Genomic DNA, 18,027 nt, shown 5'->3' with positions numbered 1-18,027 from the left:
GGAAACCCTAGACACAGTAAAGTCAGGCGACAGAGAAGGGTCGGGTCTCAAACTGGGGCCTTCCGGGGAGCTGCCGGGCGGGGAGGGAGATGGTCCCCCTCCTGGGGGCGCTCCCTTCGCGCGGATCTGGGGTTGGAGGAAGGAGGGGCACCGCCCCCCGGGGGTTTCCTGGGACCCGGCAGCCCGTAAGATGGAGAGGCCAGCCCCTCCCGGCGGGGGAGGGGCGCGATCCGGTGGGCGGGGGCCGGGGCTCCCCGGCTGCGGGGGCCGGGCCCCGCGCCCGCCTGCGGCTCGGCGCGGCGCGGCGCGGCGCGGCGCTCCTGCCTGGCGGGCGCTGCATTCTCCGAGTCTCCACCAGAGGCTGCGGGAGGAAGGAAGGGATCCGTCCCTTGCACACTTCCCCCCTAGTCAGACACGCACACTCCCTCGCTCCCGCTCGCTCACTCCCTCGCTCTCCCTCGCTCACACACACACGCGCGCACACGCCGCCGCGGCTCCCCCTCTCGCGCCCGCTCCCCCTCCGGCTCCTCCGGGCGGCCGCCGGGCTCCGGACTCGCCCGCCCGCCCGCGCCGGGGCGCCCGCCGCACGCAGCGTCCCGAGGCGGCAGGACTGGGGGGAGCCCCGGGCCGCTCCCCGAGGTAAGAGCGCGAGGTGCCGCGGGAGGGGCGGCCGGATCGCCTCCGAGGGGAGGCTGCCCAGCAAGGAGGGAGCCCCCTGGCCGGCGGGAGCGGCCCGGCAGGCGGCGCGGAGGGCGAGCCTCTCGCCGCAGGGGGAGCCCGGGTGCCTGCGCCCGGCCCCCGCGCGCCCCCTCCTCTCGGCAGGGAGGGCGGGGAGGGAGTTTCCCACGTCCAAACTTTCCCCGGCGCGGAGCCGAGCCGCCTCTCGGCCCGGAGCCCGCGGCCCCCACCCGCCCCCCTACCCCGCCCGCCGCGCGACCCGGAGCCTCCGCGACCCCCGCGGGCCGAGGGGTGGCAGCGCCGGGGGCCAAGCCCGCGCGCCGAAAGGGGCTGGGGAGGTGGCGCACAGTCTCAACAGTGGGGCCGGGACCCAGGCGTTCCTGGTGCCCCTCCACCCCCTGCTACCGGGGCTCGGCTCCCGGGCCCCTCCCAGAGGCGGGGTCCGGGGCCGGGAAACACCGAACGGCGCGAGCGTGTGCGCGCGGGTGTGTGTGTGCGAGGTCGTGGCGCGTCCGGGGGCACCTAAGAGGCAGACTCAAAGCCGCGGCGACACGCACGGCTGCGGCCACCTCGGGGGGAGGGGGAGAGCTGGTCCGCGGGGACGCCCGCCGGCCCCACCAGCGCGACCCTGCTGCCCTCTGGCCGTCGGGCCGGCTCGCGGACAGGTGGTGAGAGAGGGGCAGCGCTGCCCTCTTCCCTAGGACTCAGCTACGGGAGCACTGTCCCCTCCACGTAAGAAGGACAGGGCCCGACGGCCTCACGTCCAAAGGGAGCGCCACTTGGGACTGACCCTCGGGGAGGGGGCGCCGGGGCGCTGAAGGAGGAGGTGATCGTGTGCGCGGGCTGGGTGCCGGGCGGCTCGCGGTGGGCACGGTCCAGACCCGTCTCGCACGTGCCCCGGATTTGACCTCTCCTCTCGCTCTTCTCCGGCGCTGTCAGGCCCCGGCCCCAGCTGGGGCGCGGCTGGACACCACCAGGCAGGGCTGCAGCCGAGGAGCTAACCCGGAGTCCCCCGAGGTCTCCCCGAGCTGCAGGGGCACCCCCTGGCGGTGGGCAGAGAAGCCGCCTCTTGAAGCCGGCGGAAAGCTTCTTAACACTCGCGCTTCTGGGAACCGTCTTCTCCTCTCCTGCTGCTCGGGCCTGGCGGGGGGTTGCGCATGCCAACTCCGTTTTCCGTGGGTCTGATTCCAGCTCTTTCCGGGTCCCGGGGGTTGGCCAAGGTGCCCCCAGCGCAGGCAGCGGCTCATTCGAGGGCTGCTGCCCGCCTTCTATCGCCCCTCCAGCAGGGTTCTGGATCCGTCCTCTTCTCCACCCAACCAGTCAGCGCCACGACCCTCTGTCGGCACCACCACTGCCTTGGAACCCAAAGGCTCCTTCCTAACGTCATGCCCCTCTGTCCCTCATTAGTACCCCCATCCTTGTCCTTCTTGCCTACTCTGCCCTTTAATCACCCCTATTCTGCAGCCCTTTTTGGAATTTGGCCTCCACACCCAGAATGACATCCTTTGGTCTTTGCCCATCTATGGCCATTTCCTCCTCCACCCATCTTCCATCGCGCCTGCCTCAGTTTGTTTCTGCAGCATCACCTGCCCCCTACCCCTCTCCCGGCCTCATCTACTTCTCCACTCCACTCCACCCCTATTCGTCTCCCTTCCCCAGTGTCTGGGACGCTCCTCTTACACTCTTCCTGGAAGGGAAGGTCCACATTTAAACACTGCCTGCCTCCTGGGGGTGTCTGCGTGCCCCTCTGGGACCACCCTGCCAGCCCCCCTGGGGCAGATGCTTTGCAAAGCCAATCAGGTATCTCTCAACCAGGGGACAGCTGCCCCTCCTGAGCGGCCCTCCGAGCGGACTCCTGGAGATGGGGAGCCCCCCTCTGCTCCTCCAGACTGTGGGCACAGTAGAGACCACCCGAGGCCCCTTTTTCACATTTTAAAGTATTGGAAACAGAGGCCTGGTCACAGGGCAAGCTACATCCAGAGCCAGAACAGGAACCCCGGGGTCCTGACCTCCAGCCCCACCAGCTCTCTTTATATGTTGGACAGATTTGAGGGGAAACAGCATTTTCTTGCCTTCATGCTGCAAGCACAGCAGGAAGACGCCTGCTTAAACGCAGCAAGAGGTATTTAGGTTAGACCCCCGTGCTCCCAGGCCAGCATCTGGGGAAAGCTGTTGAAATGCCTGTGGTGGAAAAGCCAAAATAACAGACACTGAGAATGCAGCTTGGCTCCTAACGGTGTGGTGTGACCCCCGGCAGGTCGCAGCCCTTCTACAAAAAGTGTGTGTGCGCGGAGGGGGTGGCTGTGACCTCAGGACATTTCTGGTGGTCTGGAATAGCTGTGGCTGGAGGCGAGACTTCCAGCTCCCCTGCTGCTTCCCCAGGCTCTGGTTTTTCCCAGGCCTTTGTGGGAGCCCTGCCTCCAAATCCTCCTGAGATGGGGCTGGGCTGACGCCGGGGCAGCCACCCCAGGAGGGCCTGTCTCCTCCGAGTTAGCAAAGTTTGGAGCAGCCAGTTTATTTACCACATGGGCGATAGGCGTCAGCCAATTAAATTTCCTCTCCTCTCTCTGTTCTTTTTTTTTTTTCTTCCATCAGGAAGCTCCATTTGGAAATGCAGCCTCAGGTATTCTGAGAGAGAGAGAATGATTCCTGTTTATATAACCCAGGCTGCAGCGGCTGGTGCAGCTCGGCCTGGGGGCGGCAGCTGAGGGTGGAGTCGGGTGGTGCCTGGGGGAAAGGAGACCCTAAGAAGGTGCCCTGGGCTGGGGCATCAGGGCTGGGAGCTCCCCCATCCCGCCCTGGAGCTGAGCCAAGGAGGCCACTAGGGGTTGGGGACAAGATGGGGAATCCACACCTGCCAGGCTGGGAGGAGACCCAGGCCTCAGGCCAGGCTCAAGGAGAGGAGCCTCATGCCCCTCACAAGGGTGGGCATACGCTCTGCCCCTGGACTCCTTAGAGGGCCCTTAAGATGGAGCTCTGGACTAGAGGCCTCTGCTTCCTGGAGCCTTGTGTTTTGATACAGGCCTCTCTAGAGAAAGCCTAGATTTTTGTTTTGGCCTTTTTTGGACCATCAAGACAGGCCCCGACATCAACTTTTCATCAGGGCCGTGGGCATACTAGGACTTCATCTTTTCTCCCATAGAGGAGGCAAGGACTAACAAGAACTTGTCTGTGGAATGGCCTGAGCTCTTTGTATCTGCCATAGGAAACATTTTTCTTATTGAGGATGATGTAGAGTGGGTGCTGGGAAACAGGGGCGCAGGACAGGGGGCGCTGGAGGCATGGTTGTCATGTACAGTTGGGCAGGTTGTTGACTGTTCAAGGGCACTCAGTGTAGGAGGAGAGTAGGGGCTGAGATCCATCTTAAGCTCCACTCAACCAATCAGGTGCCCTACAGGCAGACTACAGACTATGTCCTCCCAGAGGAAGAGGCACCTTGCTCGAATGTGCAGAAAAGGCTTTCTCTACTTACCAGCCATGGGCCTGTGGAGCTGCATGCCCTCAGAAGAGGATGCCTTTCTTTAATCCCCACAAAGGTGGCTCAACTAGGAGTTAAGGCTGTACACCCTGTTCACTCCTTAGCCCAGTTCTCTTGCAGTAGAGACACACCTTTGTGAATATGAGTCTGGGTCTGAACACATGGTGTACAGAGACCTGGAGGAATTCCCTTTCTCCCCTGTGCTTCCTTCCTCGCCCCATCAGCAGGCCTCCTCCTGCTGTCACATTGGGATCATGCTGGGAGCTTCTTGCTTCCTCATCAGACACACAAGCCTTCGGCCATCCACTCGCTCCCGGCTCCCTCCTTTGTGTAAGAGAAATCGCTGATTAAGAGCATGGGCGTTGGAGTTGGAGCAGCCTGGATTTGTGACTTGCTGGCTGTGTGACTTTGGGTGAGTTGCTTCGCCTCTCTGAGCCTCAGTTTCCTCCTCTGTGAAACAGAGGGAAAAGTACTACGTACCTCATTGGGTTGCTGTGAAGCTTAAATATGTGTGAGTCTGGGTGCTGCTTCACACAGCGCCTGGCACCCAGGGTCCTCCACAAATGGAGCGGTTTTGTTGCTGTTATTGTCCCTCTGTTTGTGTCCCTTGGTTCCCACAGGGCTGAAGACGGCTGTCCCTGTGGTTTTGCGCGTGACTGTAGCTGCCTGCTCCCCTGCGGGAGGCGGTTGGGTCAGGGCCACCAGGATCTGGCTCTGATCTCAGGATCCTTCGTGGGACTGTGTGGTCCCCGCGGGTGGTCCAGGTGTAGGAACAGCTTCTAGGTGCCCACAGATTTGCCTCACCCTAGTCTCTACCTTTCTCCCCTCGCATCTGTCCCACGACCCCTGCGCCGGCTCAGACCTCCGTGGCTTTTCCCAAACCTCGTGGCAGCCTCCTCCCTGGCCCCCAGCCTCTGGTTCCCTCCCGACCGCAATGCCTGCTGCAGCCGGAGCGATCTTTCTCCAACGCAGGTGGGATCATGTCACTGGCTTGATTAAAACCCTTCCATGGCTCCCCATCGCCTACTGAATTAAGTCCAGACTCCGCACCGTGACATTCAAGGTCCTTGTAATCCGTCTGCATGCGCCTTTATCTCCCACGGTGCCTCCAGTCCGACACTCCCGCATCCAGCCACACCTGCCTTCTACCTGAACGCTCTTCCCCTGGCGACCCTACAACGTGGTCAAGACTCAACCCAAATGGTACCTGTTCCTTGCGTCCACCCATCTGTCTGACCATCCATCATTCATTATCCAGTTTAAAATATATATTTACACACACGTTAAGAGTTTACTATGTGCTAAGCATTGTGTTAATGCTAGAGAAACAATGGGGACAAGCAGACAGGACTCCAACCCAAAGGAGTCTGGTGGTCCCAGGAATGAGGTGGACAATTAAGCAATTCTCATAAGCCGTGATGAGAGCCAGTGTGGGGGTCGGGGTTGTGAGCAAAGGCTTCCAGGAGGAAGCGCTGTTTAAGCAGAGACCTGCAGGCTGAGTAGTGGCTGTCTAGGGGTGAAGGGGGGAGAAAGGATGGGAGCGGGGAGAGCAGGCCCCAGACCAAGGGGTGAGGGCACCGAGGCCCGAGGTGAGGAAGAGCATTAGAGGGACTGCAAGTTCAGTTGGCTGAGCGCAGGAGGCTGAGTGGGAGCTACAGGAAATGAGGCCAGCGTGGCGGGCAGAAGCCTGTGGGTCTTGAAGCCCACAAAAGGATCTTGGACTTCATCCGGAGAGCACTGGGGAGCCACGAAGGGTTTCAGCGGTGGGGTGGCATGGTGCAATTTGCCTTTAGAAGCCTCACCCTGCTGTGGGTGGAGAATGGACTGGTGGGGAAGACGGTGTCCAGCGCTGCTGGTGGCCGGGCCTGGGGAGTAAAGGAGGGCTTGTGAGGGTTGGAGGCGAATGGACAGGGCCGGGAGACGTCGTGGACATGGGGGACAGGAGGAGTCCACGTTTCTGACCTGGGAGGCTGAGTGGGTCATGCAGGGAGCTGGGCTTTCACGAGGAGGTGGAGACAGCTGTGGACGTGTTGCATGCGAGATGCTGGTGGGACCTGTGGTGGAGATGCCCTTTTTGTGAAGAAAAGACTGGGCCCACCCTGAGAGTTGTAGGCCAGAAATAGGTCTTTGAAGCCACAGGATGGACAAGATCACCCAGGATAATTTCGTAGAATGGAAAGAACCGTGAAGGACCCGCAGATTTCAAGGACAGATGCACCCCAGGAAGCCTTCTCTGACCCATCCAGGCACACACGACTCCCATCTCTGCTGAGCCTCGGAGCAGATAATTTAGATTATTTTTTTACTGCCTGCCTTGTATCATCCACGAGATCCTAGTTCTCAACCAGGGGCGATTTTGCCCCCTAGGGGATGTTTGGCAATGTCTAGAGATATTTCTGGTTGTCACAACTGAGTAGGGAGCTGCTACTAGCATCTAGTGGGTAGAGGCCAAAGATGCTGCTAAATAACCGGCAGGGCCCAGGACAGCCGCCACCCCAAAGAAGGATGCAGCCCGAATGTCGACGGTGCAGAGGCGGAGAGAGCAGCCCTGGATGAGAAGAGCTGAAGGCAGGCACCTGGCCTTTTCCTTTGGTCTCCCCAGCGTCTCCCATGGCACCTGGCACGAGGCAAGCTCCCACTGAATTAAATTTCGTCTTAAGGAGGGGCCTCAGGCCACACAGCGTTGAAGCTGGCAATACTTAAGCCCCAACCCTCCCCAGCAGGCTGGACCAACCTCATACACAGGATAGGCCAAAGGAGGGAAGGAAGGATGGGCTGATGGGGGAAACCTGCTGAAAAGCTGCCAAAGACCCCAGAGGTTGAGGACATGTTGCTGCGTATAGTTCCCCAGCCTTGTTTTTTCCTTGTCTTGTTAACTTCTCTTGTTTCTTTGTCACTCAAGTAAATATATGTTATTTTTTTAAATAGGTAAGTTACAGATAGACAAAAAGAGAAACAGGACAACGTACTGATGGAGAGCGTGAACTCTGGAGTCACGGCCGAGTTTAAATTGTGGCTCTGCCACTTGCTGGTTGAATGAGCCTCTGTTTCCTAATCTGTAAGATGGCTTTAATAAACCTACCTCGCAGGGTTGTAGGGAAGAGTAATGAGGTGGTACAGGCGAGGGGTGTAACGCTGGGCTCGTAGGCAGTGTTCAATACAGAGCGACTACATATGTGTGTGTGCATGTAAATTCACATGTACCTACATATATGTATGTGTGTGTTTTTCTGTATGTGAAAGCATTTTTAATTAGCCATAATCCCACCACCAGTTGGCTGCCATTTCGGTGCATATCCTTCTTGATGTATATAGATTTTTAAAAAATAAAAATGGCATGTTGCTTTATACATGTGCCTTTGTAACCAGCTTTTTTCACTCTATAATATATTGTGAATGTCTTGCCATTTCGATAAATATACATCTACATCATCATTTTTTAAGAGCTGCGTGGTTCTCCATTGTGTGGCTGGACCATAATTCATTTAACCAGTCCCCACTGTTAGACATTTGGGTTGTTTCCAATCCTTTGCGATTACAAACAATTCTGCGATGAACATCCTTGTACACACAACTTCACGCTCTTGTCCGATGATTTCCTTGGGGACCACTTGGACATTTTTGGCAGGAGGCGTGTGGCCCTGACCAGATTCCTCAAGTGGAAGCCCTTGGACCCAGTGAGGAGGGGGCTTGGGGGCCGTCCCTGGGGAAGGGAGAGGATGCTGGGTGGCAGAGACCTGTGTTGGCTCCCGGAAAGCAGGTTCTGATGTTAAGATTGGACTTCTCTGTGAGCAAAAAATGAGAAGGCTCCACTTTATCTCTCTGTTGTCACTGTGGTACTTGCAAAGTAGGGGACTAGGGGGTGCGCAGGTGGACTCTGCGTGTTGGGTGTGTGTGTGTGTATGTGTGATGGGCAGAGTGACAGACGCCAGGCAGGCAGGGGACGCAAGGTGGATGGGCCCAGGCGGGCTGATGGATGGGTAGCCAAGGCAGATGGATCCAGGTCACTGGGCAGACAAGATGATGGGCAGTGATGAGGCAGACAGATTCAGGTGACCAGACATAGGACTGTGGCCTCACCGTGGGGCCCACAGGAGCCAGGGGCTGAAATCATGTTTTCAGAGACAACAGGGAGATCCTGGGAGACGCAGCCAGGCCCCAAGGCCAAGAGCCTCCCTGGGCTTCTGCCTTCTCTCATCTGAGCAGCTGTGTTTAGGGTTATGTACTTTAGAGTTGAAAGGGCCTTTAAGTGTTGATGGGCCCTACCCCATTTCATAGATGGGGCCCCAAGGCCCAGGAGAAGAAGAGAACCTGCCCAGGGTCCCACAGCATCCCAGCGGCAGAGTGAGCCCTCTGCCCCTACTTTAGTCTATTTTCATTTCCATTTTTCCAAATGAGCCTCTCACATGGGTTTGAGGGGAAGGGGCGAGGTCGGCAGAAGGGGAGATGGCAGCACAGCTGGGGAGGAGGACTAGGGGGTCAGAGTGAGCCTTGTCATGAATTTCTCTCTCCACCCCCCTCCCGTGACTCTATTTATACCACACTCCTGTGTACAGTTGAGAGCACAGACCTGGGAGCAAGACCACCCCAACCTTGTGCCTCAGTTTCCACATCTGTACCTACCTCGTGGGTTTGTTGAGAGGATTAAATGAATTATTAGAAGTAAAGCACTTCAAATAGTGCCTGGCCTCTAGGGAGGGCTCTGTAGGCATGAACTACCAATATTACACTATCTTGCCTGTAGTTTTTCCTTTGAATTCTGTGTGTGTGTGTGTGTGTGTACATGCATGCTCACTTGCACCTACACAAGCTGGCTTTCCCTTGAAAGCAAAGGTTGTGTCTTTCTCATCCTGTACCCTCCCCCTCCCACCATCAGGGCCCTTTAGCCACTTGGGCACACAGTCGGTGCTCAATCAATGTGTCTTGATGAAGTGACTCATTTGATTGTATCTTGTCGAAGGGACTAGGGAAGGTTTCATTGGGAGGCAGCATTTGAGCTGTGTGTTGAAGTCTAGGATGGCGCTGCTGCAGTGGAGGTGACCAGGTAGGGGTGGGGGCCTTCCAGGTGGTGGGGACAGCATGAGCAATGGGGGAAGCTTGGTGAATGTTTGGGTGGCAGTCAGTTGCCTGGTTTGACCAGAGCACAGAGAACATCAAAGGAGGAAAGGGAGAGACCAGAAAGGGGAGGTTCAGCTGAATTCAGAGATGTGGAACCCCAGGCTGAGGAATGCAGGCAATAGGGAGCTATCAAATGTTGCCGACTGGAGCTGAGCTTTAGGAAGATCATGCTGATAGCATTGTTTTAGGATCAACTTGAAGGAAGGAGAAAGGAAGCAGGGGGCAGGAACAGTTGAAATCATCCAGGAGACATGTGGAGTTGGGGCTTGAATGTCATGGAGAACAGGGGCCGGAGGGAAAAGGCACCAAGGAAATAAGATCAACAGGACCCAGAGATGCTGGTTGTGGAAGATGAGGGAGAGGGAGAAATGAAATACAACCAGGTCTCAAGCCTGGGTGTGTGGGGGAACTGGGGTGCCATTACCCAAGTTAGGGGAGCCTATACTTGGGATATGTGGGAAAAGTTGAGACTCCAGCTGGGATTATTCATGCATCCAGCATCCTGTCTAAGCCATCCATCCATCCATCCATCCATCCATCCATCATCCATCCATCATCCATCCATCCATCCATCCATCCATCATCCAATCCATCATCCTCCTGCCCACTCACCTCCATTTAATCATCCATCTGCCCATAGTCCACCCTCCTTCACCCACCCTCACCCCTCCATCTATCCACCCGTCGCTCACCACCATGCATTACCACCTTTCTTCTCATCTTCTTGCTACCCGTCTATCCACTCTCATTTATCCACGAATCCATCAACTTATTCATCCAGCCAAGAAACATTTCTTGCTAGCCTACAATGTGCCAGGCTCTGGTAACATCTTGCCACAGGCGTTTGGTGATGCTTCATAATAGAGTAATTAGAAAAACCAACGGAAGGGACTGAAATTATTTTACCTAGAAGAGAGAAATTTTGGAGGAGACTGACTCTAAAGCTATGACAAATGTCCCAATAGAAGGTGGCCTGTAGATCAGCTGTGTTCTGTTCCAGGACAGAGGAAATTGGCTGTTCCTGCAGCTGGAGGGATCAAGCTTAGCTTGGAGGGAGAACTACCTTATTGATCATTACCGGTGTCTGAAGGACCTCCCTGAGAATGTGTTTGGGCTGGAGCAGGATACGAAGTCTATACGGGTGACTCAGAGGGAATGGGTGCAGACTGGGGCATTTATGGAGTAGTTACTGGGAAGGACTCAGGGCTTAGCCTGGAAGAAAGGTGGGGGTGGATGAGTGGAGACGCAGAGGACCAAGGTGAGGGCACCTTTAGGGGAAGGGGGCTGTGTGGGCCGAGGAGACAGACCTGTGGCTAGGATGAGCCAGGCCAGCATAGGGCACCCAGGTAATGATTTAGGAGGAAAACACTGAGAATTAAATTTCTCAAAACAACTCTTAGAAGGAGGCCCTCCATTCTGCCCACTCAGCCTCTCCCTGTATAAGCCAATGTTTCTCTCTGAGGCCCGACCCCTCCCAGAGCCTCTGCCTCCTCAGTTTAGCCCTTGATCCCTTCACTGAGCCCATGTTCTCTGTTCAGAGCCTTTGTCCTCTCAAGACTTCCATCTTCCTCACAAATCCTAGGGCCCAGCTGAGCCCCTGGCCACCTCTCACGGAGCCCCCGTCTTCTCTGAGCCCCTACCTCCTTGTGGAGTCTCTCTCCTCTCATGGCAGAGACTCTCCATTTCCCAGAATACCCAACAGACCTCCTGCTCCCCCCTCAAAAGCCCCAGCCCCCTGCAGAGCACCCCCCCCTCCTGGAGCCCCAACTCCTCTCACTGTGCACCACCCCTCCTGGAGAGCCGGGCTCCACGGAGCACCTGGCTGCCTCATTTAGCTCCTGGCCACTTTCTGGCATGTACTTCCCTTCCAGCCCCTGTTCCTGACAGAATTCTGAACTCTCCCTGAACCCCCGGCTCCTCTCTGAGCCCCTTCAGTTCCCTCACCCTCCGCCCCCTCGCAGAGCCCGCTCGCTGGTGCCACCGCCATCCCAGGGACGGCAGCCTGCTCTGTACCCTGGGGGCTTTGAGGATGGAGGGACTCTTAGGTCCCCAAGTGGGCTGGCCTGGGGGTGGAGACCAGCAGCTCTGACAGCTCAGCTCAGTTCGTGAGCTGAGAGAAGCTGGAGACTCTCGCTGCTTCTGGGTTAGGAAAACAATCACAAATTAGAGAAAATGCTTTGGGAAACTGCTCTGCTGCGCGAGAGGGAGGCTGTCTCAGGAGGGAGGGAAAGAGGCTCCTAAGCCAGCAATGGCTCCCTGTGGCCTCGCCCATCCGCTCCAAACCATCTGCTTGGTGTTGGAGGCCCCATCGCATCATCCAACATGGTTGCCCGCGGAGCCCTGACACACACCTGCTCCAGCTAAGCCATTGCTCCGAGGTCCATGCCCACCTGCGGACCTTTGCTCACTCGGACTGAGCTCCTCCATCCGTTCAGTCTGAACGCCCCCTTTCAGCCCTTCCTGAGCCGTTGTTGCCTATCTCGTCTCTTTGATGGTCCCTTGAGGACAGGAACCACGTCTTGTACTAAAGGCAGACAGATCTCGGCACCAATCCTCATCTGATACGCATTGGCTGGGTGGCTTTGGGAGGGTCTCTTTGACTTTCTGAGCCTCAGTTTCCTCATCTGTAAAATGGGGAGAGTAAGATCTCCCTTGCTGGGTTGTTCCTCAGAATAGGTGAGGCAATGGGCACACAGTGCCTTGTTTGCAGTGGGTACCAAATCAATGAAGATGCCCCTTTCTGCCTTACAGCCGGATCAGAACTTTGGGCTGTGAGGGCCAGCACTTATCATGAATGTCCTCTTAGCAGCAGCATCCCCAGCTGCCTGTTCTCTGCGTGTCTGTCCACTATTCCCCTCCTGAGAAGATACAAAAAGAGGCTGCATGGGCTTCAGTGCAAGCACTTGGGGAGCCCTGATGTACAAGAGTTGAATGTTAGGAGTCTTCTGGCCATCAGGCAAGACTCAAGCCAGGCCAGCTTCATCAGGAGGAATTAGATAGTAGCCAAGAGCTTAGATTCTTTAGCCAGATGGTCTGGGTTCGAGTCCCTGTACTGCTCCTCCCCAGCTCCCTGAGCTTACGCATGTGATTTAACTGCCTCAGTTTTCCCATCTATAAAATGGAGATGATAATCACAGTGCCTGCTCCACAGGGTTGTGGGGAGGATTAAATGAGCTAATGTTTGTAAAATGCTTAGAACGGTGCCTGGCATCTAGTAAGCCTATAAAAGAGTTTGTTTAGTAAAACCGATGAGGGATTCAGGGACATTGGAGTGGGCAGCAGGGGAGTTCAAGCAAGATGAAAAATGGGCTTTCGGAACTGGGTTTCTGCAGAGCTGGAGTCCAGCAAGCTGCCCGTTAAATTGGCCTCTTTCTGAACAAGGAGAGCATGGGATGTTCTTGAAGTAAAAAGGCTTTTTCTGGAGACCGCTGGGGTGCCATTTGGAGAAGGATGGGTCCGGGGATGCTGCAGGCAGAGGCAGCCTCTGTAGAGGGCAGCAGGGAAAGGATCCAGGGCTCTGGGGACACCTCTGAGCCCCGCCCGTCTCGCTTTCCATTTCTCTGGCCCAGTGGAGGCTGCTGGCGTGACTGCTGTTTCTGTCAGCGAAAGGTGAGGTTGACCGCTGTGCCCCCTTGATGGGGGAGGGCCAAGACACTTTGTCAGAGTCTCAGAGAATCCCTGCCACAGTCTGGCTGGACGGGGAGCGGAGGGTGTGTCCTGGAACCGTCTCCTCAACCTCAGCCGGGTCTGGAATTAGCCCTGTTACTGCATGTCTGCTCTGTGCCAGACCTGTGCTCCACACAAGGAGGATGCAGTGGGCCAGACATTGCCCTTGACGCATTTGGGAGAAACACCAAATTCCTGGAATCTCTCATCTCCATGGGCCTCAGTTTCCTTATTTGTCCTCTTCCTTTTCCCAGAGTGGTCCTTTCACCTGCCCTTCTCTTTCCCTCCTCCTCCCAAGGCTCCTCCCGGAGCAGAGGATGGAGGAGAGAGAGAGTTTGTACAAACTGGGGGCATGGCTGGAACTTCTGATTGGCTGGTTAGGGCCATTCTTCTCCCTGGTTGCCATAGCAGCCATTTCCTGGGTTGTCAGTGATGAAACTCGTAACATTGTTTTCAAATAATCCGTGTAATTGAAATAACAATTGAGCTGTTAACTCGTCTCTCACATCCGGGCTAGGACAGATCCTCCTCTGCTACACCCTCCTGCCCACCCCAGGAAGCTCTGGCCCCTCCCCACCTCCTCTCTGTGGCTCCAGTCCCTTCCTTGGGTTGGAGGAAGAAAGAGGAGCTGGCTTTATTATAACTCAGAAACTCAGGCCCCCAGAGCTGAACCAGAACTCAGAAACCAGAAACCCCTGCTTTTGCAACTAGAGGCACAGAGCAGGAAGGGGTTTAACAGGGTCACACAGGAAGCAAGCAGCTGAGATAGGACACAAAGTTCTGTCTTTAATGGAAGTTGGAGTCGATGTGTTGCCTTAAGGGGTTGACATAAAATCACAGAGCTGCCCCCTTCTAAGCACTTGGTCTTGTATGAATCCTTACCCACCCCATCCCCATTTTACAGGTAAACAAACTGAGGCCCCAAGAAGTTACGCTTAATACAAGTGTTTTTATAACTTTTCAGAAAATACCTGTTGAATGGATGGATCTCAAAGAGCACAGACCACTTCTGTCCCTCTTCACCCGCGCCCCCCAACCAGGAACTGAGACCTATGTCTTCAGTCAGAGGACTTCTTGGAAGAGGGGAGTGAGGGCAATTTGGGGACATGTAGGTTAGAGGAAGAAGAGGAGGGATTCCCGGAAGAGATAAGAGAGGGAGGGAATTCCAAAGCACTGACCCTCCCCACCCCCATCTGCTCCTAGCTTGGGTCAGCAGCTGTGTATTCAGAAGCATCAATGTGAACAATGCAGGTCCCTGCCCAGTCCTCCGCCTGGGATGGGTTGGAAAATGGAAGAAGCAAGGCGTCTTCTGAGTACGTCTCCGCGCACGTGCGGAATGCAGGTCTGCAAGGACAGCTGCCTGGAGAGGCAGCTCCACCGAGGATAAAAGGCTTTTTAAAAAAAGAAAGGAAAGCGCCTGGTCGCTGTCCAAGGTACTATAGCAGGGTCCGCACGCTGTGTGGGGAGCTGGAGCGACAGGCACTTGCTGGGATTGGGGGTGGGGGCAGTTCTTTGAGCGTGAGACTGGGGGACAGCAAAAGGTTGGCTTCCTTCTTTGGATTCTAGAGTGCTGGAATCACTAAGGGTCTTGGCAACCATCTACTCCCTCTATTCATTCATTCTTGTTTATGAAACATTTATTGAGCACCTACTCTGTGTCAGGCACTGTGTGGGATACCAGGACATGAGAATTAGAGACACTCTGTCTCTATCTTCAAGGACTTTCAGTCTAGTGGGGAAAACACACACACACACACACACACACGTCCCCAACACTGGCCAGGGGTCTTCTAGAGGGTTAGAGGGTGGTAGATGCAGAGGCACAGAGCACGGAGTGATTAACTCTGCCTGCAGGAATAAGAAAGACCTCCTGGAGCAGATGACTTGGCCTCAGTCTTGAAGGATGAATAGGAGTTCTCCAGGTGGATAATGGGGCGAATAGCATTTCAGAGATAGCATAACTAAAGGGAGGGAAGTATTCATGGTTTAGAGAACAGTGAGAGGTTCTGTGTGGCTCAAGTGTTGGCTGCCTTTGAGGAAACTGAGTTCCGAGAGGGGCAGTGACTTGCCCAAAGTGCCACCTTGAGTTGGGCACAGCCAGGACAAAAACACAAGATACCTTACTTTGTCAGAAAACCAGAACATCTGAGCTCATTGGGTCTTTGAAAGACTAGAGTCCAAACTGCCCATTTTTCAGATGGGGAAACAGGGTTAGGGATGTTCAGTGCTGTGCTTGACGTCCCACAGTAAGGAAGGAGCAGAGCTGGAATTTGAAATTTGATCTGTCTGAAAGCAAAGCCTGAACTATTTTCGCGGAACCAAAGCTGGGAGCAGGGTACGTGCAACCTCAGCTCTGCTAGAGAGCAGAAGGCTCAGGCAGGGACAGGCTGCCCCAGTGGGACCTGTGCATGTGGTGGAACAGGCAGCGTGGACCAGCGCCTGCCACATTGTTGGCACTCAACGCTTGCATAGGAGGAGCACAACTCCAGCAGGAAAGCTCAGCCTCAAGACCTTCCTCTTGGCTGGAGTGGAGCTGCGTCCTGCTTGCAGTCCTGTCCTTGAGTCTCTGAGTGACCTTGGGCAAGACACTACCCCTCTCCAGGCCTTAGTTTTCATGATCATCTGTATCATAGGAGGATTCTCCTTGCCTACTTTTTGGGGTAGTTGTTCTTAATGGTAGGAAGGGGGGTGGTTTTGGCCCCCAGAGAACATTTGGCAGTGTCTGAATGGTTTTGGTTGTCACAACTAGGGGGACAGGGGTGCTACTGGCATCTAGTGGGTAGAGGCCAGGGATGCTGCTGAACATCCTACAGTGTGCAGGACAGCCCCCACCACAGAGAATTATCCAGTTCAAAATGTCAATAGGGCTGAGATGGAGACAGCCTGTGCTCTGAGCCTTTTTTGTGACGATCAAATGAGGCCAGGGTGGGCACTGTGCAGAGGTGCACCCCAAGCTGTCACATAGAGAAGCAGAAGTGGCCTTGATGTCAGGCAGACCTGGCTGTGTTGAGAGGTGCTTAACCTCCTTGAGCCTCGGTTGCTTCATCAGTAGAGCGAGGGCGGTAGTAATGGCACCTATCTCAGGATACCACGGAGAAGATGTGATGAGATATCACATATGCAGATGGAGAGGAAGACAGCAGCACAGGAAGTCGGGGGACCCTCACCCTGAGCCCCTCTCCTGCAAATGGAAGCCCTGAGCCTTTAAGTGCAAATTCCAGAGCCAGCTCTGCCACTGAGAACTATAGGATCTCAGAAAACTTGCTTAACCTCTCTGTGCCTCGATATCTCATCTGTAAAATGAGATTACAATAGTACCTACCATATAGGCTTGGTGGGAAGATTAAAAATGAGTTAACAGATGTAAGATACTTAGAGTGGCACAGGGTAAGTGCTCTGCAAGTTGCCAGCTCCTCCTCCTCCTGTTACTATTACTAGCATTATTATTATTATTTGGATTCTGTCTTGAACAAGGCACTCACACGAGTTGCAGAGGGTGCCTCAGACACTGGCCTCTCCAGATGCCATCTCTCTACAGCTCTCTGCCTATCCGTCCCCCTGCCCCAGGCCTCCCCTGCCCCAGCTGAGGCCCTCTGTGCCCCTGCCAAGGCTGCTGGTCTCCCTCTGAACAGCTCCCACCCTGCTCGTCTGTAGCTTCATGAGTCCGTCTCCAGCTGCACCCTCCTCCTCTCCCCTTGAGTCTGCCAGAGCCAGAGATAGCTCTGAGAAGCGGAATCCACGGGGAGGGGGACATGTGGGAGCCTGCACCTCACTCTATAACTCAGGCCCCATCCCACCAGCCATCAGCCCTGAATACTCACGTCCTGAGCCCTGGCCCATCTGCAATAGCCCTTGGCTAACCCTTTGGAGAATGGGTAAGTTCTCCAGCACAGGGTTTCTCAACCTCAGCCCTATTGACATTTGGGACCAGATAGTTCTTTGCTGAGAAGAGTTTTTCTGTGAACTGTAGGATGTTTAGCAGTATCCCTGGTCTCTCCTCACTAGACACCAAGGGCTCCCCTCCTCCAGTTGCCACAAACAACAATGAGTCTAAACGTTGCCAAATGTCCCCTGGGTGACAAAATTACCCCTGGCGGAGAACCCCTGTTCTAGAGCTTTGCTATCAAATGTGATTTTCTGTCTTATAGTATCCCAGCAGAGAAGCGTTTAAAACCTAATGAATGTCCTCAAATTGGGCCCCTGCTGCCACCCTCAACTTTATCCCATTTTTCAACCAAAGTTCCAATCCTTTGACCCATTCTCAAAACCAATTGGCCACAAGCATCAGGCCCAATTCCAAAACTCTCAGCCTTAACCAGAAACCTTGGGGCTTAATCGTAAGTCAAAAACTGCAACCTGTTCCCCAAACCCCAAACCTTAATCCAAATCCTAACCCTAAACCTGTGACCTATTCCAAAACTTCAGATCCCTTAACCCCAAACAATTCTAAATCCAAAGATTAGTCCCAATAGGAAACCTACACATCCAGATCCTTCCAGCACCAGCTCCTAATTCCTGTCCCTTCTGGCCTCTGGAGATCCTTTGGCTCAAGCTTCTAGCCTCTCCCCTCCAAGGTAACCCCAGGTCTCTGGGGAGAGGCAGGAAGGGCCACAGGAGTAAGAGGCTCCAGGAGGCAACTCTGTCTGTTCCTAACCCCTCCCTCACACCACCCCAGGCAACCCATCTGGAAATTCTATTATTTATTCACTTGTTTATTCAAACATCTAAGGAGCACCCAGTCTGGGGGGCTTGTGTTGGACACCAGAGAAACAGTAGAGAATTGGACCCCAATGCGGCCTGCTATTACTGGGGGGACAGAGAAGTAGGCAAATAGTTCAAAACAATGACTCCAGAGTCACTTAAGAAATAGCCACTGAGCACCAATTATGTGCCAAGCACTGTTCTAAGTGCTGGCAATACAGCTCTGAGCATGAAGGACAAAGCCACGACACAGACAGCTCATGTTAAAGGCGAGGAAGCGGGTGATAAATAAGTGAATTAGTGATACGTGAGACAATGCCAAGTTCTACTGGGGGGAGGGAGGACCTGGGGGGTGGAGAAGCTGTTCTAGCTCAGGTTGTCAGGGA

At 55.1% G+C, this 18,027-nt stretch overlaps 1 protein-coding gene across 3 annotated transcripts in view; it reads left to right on the top strand.

Annotated features, from left to right (window-relative positions):
- The first annotated feature begins 257 nt into the window (after nucleotides 1-257).
- Nucleotides 258-18,027, top strand: part of CDH22 (cadherin 22) — a 123,224-nt gene continuing 105,454 nt past the window's right edge. The window contains exon 1 of one of the 3 annotated variants that reach the window (XM_070248053.1): nucleotides 258-639. The gene's annotated coding sequence lies outside the window, so the exon portion shown is untranslated. Of the gene's footprint in view, nucleotides 640-1,228; nucleotides 1,411-18,027 lie in introns of those variants that run through there. The other 2 variants (XM_023626641.2, XM_070248051.1) reach the window with 2 other exon arrangements.

The sequence above is a fragment of the Equus caballus genome, chromosome 22 (genome assembly GCF_041296265.1).
Source record: "Equus caballus isolate H_3958 breed thoroughbred chromosome 22, TB-T2T, whole genome shotgun sequence".
NCBI lineage: Eukaryota > Metazoa > Chordata > Mammalia > Perissodactyla > Equidae > Equus > Equus caballus.
This window is presented reverse-complemented; position numbering and strand designations above follow the sequence as displayed.